Here is a 6207-nt window from a genome sequence, read left to right as displayed (position 1 = left end):
ATGATGCAAATGACCCAACCATCTGTGCCACAACTCACCAATGTCTTGGCTTTGCACTGATTCTGCTTTCGTACTCAATTCTACACAATCATCTACCTCTAGTTTATAGAGATTCTTCACCCAAATCCCTATCCTCTTGGTCTGACCCGTGGCTATGTGTCTTAGGAATGCCTTTCCTTTACTGAAAACAACATCGTATCCTTTTTCCTCCAACATTGCAACCGATACCAAGTTCTTCTTCAGTCTGGGCGCCTACATCAGATCTGTTAAGGTGAGAGGAGCTCCATGCTCCCTCTTAAAACCAACCATGCCCACTCCTGAGACACTATACCTTCCATCGTCACCCATATCTATGTGCATCTTGAGGTCTTTCTCCTCTGAGGCACTGAATAAATTTTTATCACCGGTCATGTGGAATGAGGCTCCACTGTCAAGATAGCAGACACAACCCATCATTGATGACACCATGCATGTGATGAGCGTAAAGTCAATTTCAAATTGAGAGGCTAATGCCTCACCTTCTAATCCTTCCAAGGATGCCTTCTTGGATTTATTTGATGGGAAATTAGTCGCATAATGTCCCATCTCATGACAATTAAAACATCTTACTTTAGACATGTAACCCTTATTCCCTCTGTGAGAAGAATTCTATTTGAAATGGGAAGCCTTCCCCTTCCCTTTCCTTGCCTTACATGCTAAGGCCAAATTTTCTTCATCATCATTCTTGGATGAAGAACCATCTCTTGTGCTCCTCCTGATCTCCTCCATCATAAGATCCGATCACATTCATTCCCAATCTGGCAATTTCTCCCTTCCATTCATAGAGTCCTAGTAGTTATTCCAACTCTTTAGAAGGCCAAGAAGAGTGAGGCTCACCATATCATCGTCGGCAGTAGTTATTCCCACACTTCCAAGCTCATCTTTGCAGGTGGTGAGCTTGTTCAGATATGTGGAAATAGTATCACCCTTCTCCATCTTGATTCTTCAAATCTTACCCTTAAACACCAATTTCCTTTGGTCGCTACTATTCTAGTAGAGGTCTTTCAATGTCTTCCACATTGAAAATGGAATACCCTTACCATGGAGACTCGAGACAATATGGTCTCGAACTCCCTCGAGGATGATCCATCTCGCCTTCGCCACAAACTTCTTCCAGTCAACCAACTCTTGTGCATTAGTTGAAGCTGGCTTTGGGATTTCTTCATCAATGAATTCATTCAAGCCATTGTCTTCTAATATAGCCTCCATTCCATCTTTCCATGCTATGTAATTTGAGCTACCTTCTAAGGCATACTCGAGTTTCAAGCCATAGAACGCCATTGGCCAACCTTGTAGTATGATATGAATTTTATTTGCATGTGCAACCTCAAACTTCAAACTTCAAATTCTCTTCTTAGTATACTGTTCACAGCCCCAATACCATGTGGATAATCTATGATAGGTTAACCCAATAATGTAATACAAACCAAATAAGAATACTATAACCTACTTCTACTATCAATTTGTGAAAGCTTAAAGATCGAGTTGAACAATATAACTAGAAGAAGAAGAATCAATGGCACAATACACATGAAAATACTTTGGGGAAAGTCTTACATAAAAATCCCCACACTACTGTATTATCATACATGGTCGAAATACATAGGAATTATAAAAAGCAATAGCTCTCACAGCTAGCCAGCTGTCAGTACAATCCTCACAGATGCTCACAGGCAATCTTGGCTTCTCTCGAGCTTTCCTCTCTGATCTCCAAGATCCTATTTCGTTGCGTTGTTCCTTGTGGATGATTAACCTATTACCAAGTGGAAAAACAAGCCTTCAAAACTGTGCAATCCTCAAGGATGAATCCTTGACTGCATTCATGAGTTCTCTCGATGAGAAAACACATGCAACTGATAGTACATTAACCTTGAACATTAATCTCATTTGGTTCTTTCTCAGAATAGACATGCATGAGTTTCTGATGAGGGAATCTTTAGTTAACTGGAGTAGCACTAGTTGAGTGCATTAATGCGTCAACTAACTGTTAACTCACTATTATTTCCTCAAACAATTCGGAACTAACTTAACTCAACTTAAGTCAGTAAACTGAGTTAACTAATTACAACTCAAATATAACTCAATCTTCTCTCCTTAATTAAGGGATAACTCTTGCATGACTTCAGAAAGACTTCTAACTTGAATTTATCCAACTAATTAATTTAAAATAAATTAATTAATTATTTCCAAGTAGCTATTAAGATTAAATTCGATTCTAATTCACAATTTAATTCAAGGACAAATTAGATTGGAATATTCTTGTTTCCATATTTCAATAGGGAATGCTTCCATATTTTCTAGGAGTTGCAAAATGGAGAAGAGTTGCAAGCTACTAACCATCAAAAACTCGAATTCTCTATAAGAGTGTCTCTTGAAAACTGAACTAGAATTTTCATCTAATAGATTAGGCACAAAGGCTAACCTGGAATTCATTTGACTTCTCATACAAACATATCTATGTACCTTCTTCGGAAATGGCATCAAGGTCCTTAGCTCATTTACCCAGTGTATTGTTCTGGACATGATGAACCCAATTTAGATCAATTGATCCAAAAGGATAGGAGTTTCACGAGCAAAATGAAGGAGATCATCACCAGTTAGTTGTTGAAGTTACCACAAAGGAGTATTTATAGATAAATTATGTAGTCTACATTTTCTAAATTCATGAAGAGCTTAGAAACCCTTCTATTGTTGTTGGTTTTCCAGCATTTAGTTTGAAGGGTAATTTTTTTTTATGTGTTGTGTCTTATTTACGTCTTTCTTGCACTATAATTTTGGTTTGACACATAGTAGCATTAAGATATTAAAGCATAGTCATAGCTAATTACTTATGTATTTCTTGCACTGTCATTTTGGTTTGACACATATTAGCATTAAGATATTAAAGCATAGTCATAGCTAATTACACAACAGAAACAAAAAAATACACATAGTAAGAAACTATTTTTTTTATCACAGACTCCATGTTTGTGAATCATATTGGCTACAAGCTGGGTATGGATCATCAAGCATATGTATAATAATATTAATCTTTATAATAATGTATTTTTTAGATTGTGTATTCACTTACTGAAATAAATATTGTATTGTTCAAAATGATCGATAAAAAGTACTAGCCAATTTGGGATTTAAGCTTCAGCTGCCACAACAGCCTGAACATTTCCTTGGGTGAGTTTGAGAGATGTGAGTTAGAAGGTTGCGAAGCTATTTTCATGCCACCTATACTCAACTGGTGAAAATAGTTCTCTTATGTTATGCTATGGTAAAATAATGCAGATCAAGATACAAATTATAAAGCAACCTTTCTACCTCCCCCCAGACCCACTCTTCCAAATGCACTAACTTATTTGTATCTTATTTCACCCATGAAAAGGAAGTAATATTTAGCATATGTTTCTCTTGCTCCCATTCTTATCATAGAAAAGGTATAAGGTTGCTTTATATATGGTCTTACAAAAATATGCATCCTTTTATCCTCATTATTGAAATTATAAATCAATGAGAACTTGAATATTGTTTGTCTATGCTCTTGAAGTGGAATGTCTATTTGATTTTCTTAACCATCGAACTAAAAGGATTAGCACTCAAGGAAACATGACAAGATTCCCACATGGAATAAATCATACTTAAATCATCAATGACCCTTGATCAATACTCTACTTCATCCAATCCTTTCAGACAATCAAACTCAGTCCTCACGGAACAAAAAATGCCCATGCTCAATCTATCCATCAACCTCCTAAAATATGATCAAAGCATCAAACAATCAATATGAAATAATGTTTCCTCAAACACTTGAATTTTTCACTCAAGTCGAGTTTTTAAATCTCATTTCACTATCTCAAGTTGATCTTAAGCTATGTTCATTGAAAGTTGAAACATCATTTCTCTCTGACTAAAGAGCAGAATGTCATATCATATGCTTTGCCCAATAACACAAATGGGCATCTAGGGTTTATGAAATGATCAATTATTACATTATTTTTCTTTGTACACTTAACTATCTAGTATAAAAAATGAAAACAATATGTTAAAGCACAATCATATTGTGCATGTTAGTAGTTGTCTAAATTAGTATCACCAATAATCCCCACAATTACATATTCCATCCTTAAATGATGGAAATGACTGGTGTCCCTCAAAATAATTTATTGGTAGTGAGATAATCACCCCAAATGTGAAGTTCAATGCTTAATGTTTGCAGGTAATTGAGCTCAAACATTTTCTATGTCAAGTACTTTGATAACAATCATAACTATTTCTTTGAATTTCATATAAACAAGGTACTACATTGAATTTCATATAAGAAAGGTACTACTTTTATAAAGGGATCTCCATATTTATGTGGATATCAAAAACAAACTATAGTGAATCTATCAAGAAATATACATTTTGTCAATATAATTCTTAATTTACTAAATTATAAACTATAAAAAAATAGATTTTGTCAACATAGTTGATAATTTACTAAATGAAATGATATCCATAAGATTTTAAAGTAAAATGTTAATCCAGAGAGAAGAACACGGTATTTCATTTTGAGGTGTAAATTCTTTAAACTCCTTATGGAAGTCTAATCTAAAACTTGAGTGGATACCTAAACCATCTTAAGTGCCTTAAAAATAAATTGGCATTAATACTATAGGTCGAAGAATCACTCAATAGGTTGCTTCTCTCGTTACTTTTCTTGCAGCTTTCTCTAAGAAAGGCCGCAGTGTTGAAAATGTTTATGCATCCGTCTTGTAAAATTATCAATCTTGTGAAGGTAATTACATCCATATCAGAAACTACTAATGAAGGAGGGGATAAATATGCAGTACAAGGTGTTCATTGATGTTGCAAAAACTATGATCCATATTCACTTAAGTACATTTAAAAAAATGTTCTTTAGGCAGTCTCAACAAAGATAGATGTCCCAGCATTATATATTAACAACGTCTCCCAAAAATTATATGTAACGGAAGTGAATTCATCTTTCCATGTCCTATTTACATTGTGATCTTGAAGCATCGAACATTCATCCCGCAACCTTGAGCATAATGCCAACGTCTCAAATCTATCTCCCTTTCAAGATTTTGTTGTTTTTCCTATTGACCTATAATGTTCGAGACCTGGTGACATCCAACATGGGAGGCTCCTAGTATAAATAATCCTCCCGGTAAAATTGTTGTTTTTCTTCAATCTTCTGCCTCTAGTGGTCACAAAACTACTCTAGGGAATTGCTAGAAAATCACCTCAATGTTATATCCACAATTGTTGATTCCAACGAATGAGGACTCCTCCTTGTGAATATAAAGTTGAGGTGATTTCTAGCAATGCCCTAATCAGGATGTAATGATTTTCCACAATATTTTCCCATATTTAGAAAATTCAATCATCATAGCCCTTGCTTACTTTGCTGCAAGAAAATGGTTTACCTTGGTGCTATCAATGCCCCATTTGATTTATTACAAGATTTCCAATGAAAAGAAGAATAAATAATCCTTGCAGTATAATAACTCGATCTCCAATTGGTTTCTGCCTCCACCAACCGTAGGACTACTTGTCGATATAAGGTTGAGATGATTTTCTAGCAGTGCCCGTGTCATCCATAATGGTTTTTCATGATATTTTTCACATTTTTAGAAAACTCAATTGTCAAAATATTAGCTTCCTTTGTTGCATGTTGTTGCCTGAGAGCAGTCGAGCTGTGTTCTATCAATCCCCATTCACTTTGTTAAAGGGTTCCTAACAAGTTGAAGAATACATTATCCTCCTCGTAAAATCGCCACATGATTTCTCCTTTCATATATAAAGTTGAGGTGATTTTTAAGCAATTCTCTAGGAAGAGCATACGTATTTTTCCCCATATTTTTCACATTTTTTAAAAACCCATTGATCACAATTCTAGCTTCCCTTGTTACATGAAAGGAGTCGACCTTAGAGTTATCAGCCTCGAGCTATCAATATCCTTTCAATTTCCTACAATATTCTTAGAAAGTTGTTTTCCTCAGCTTCCAATTGGTCTCCTGCAGGAACAAGATTTGGGGTAGAGGTAAAGGCATTGATTTAAGGTTAAGGTTAATGGTAACCACTTATATCCAAGACCATTGGTTGAAAGGATGATCATCCTTGAAACTTTTGTCTTTATTGTTGTCTTGAGAAAGCATAAATATTTTGATCATTTAA

Source organism: Pinus tabuliformis, chromosome 1_1 (assembly GCF_031772625.1).
Source record: "Pinus tabuliformis cultivar Carrire ecotype Pingquan chromosome 1_1, CPIR1, whole genome shotgun sequence".
In the NCBI taxonomy this organism is placed as follows: domain Eukaryota; kingdom Viridiplantae; phylum Streptophyta; class Pinopsida; order Pinales; family Pinaceae; genus Pinus; species Pinus tabuliformis.
Note: the sequence above shows the minus strand (reverse complement) of the source record.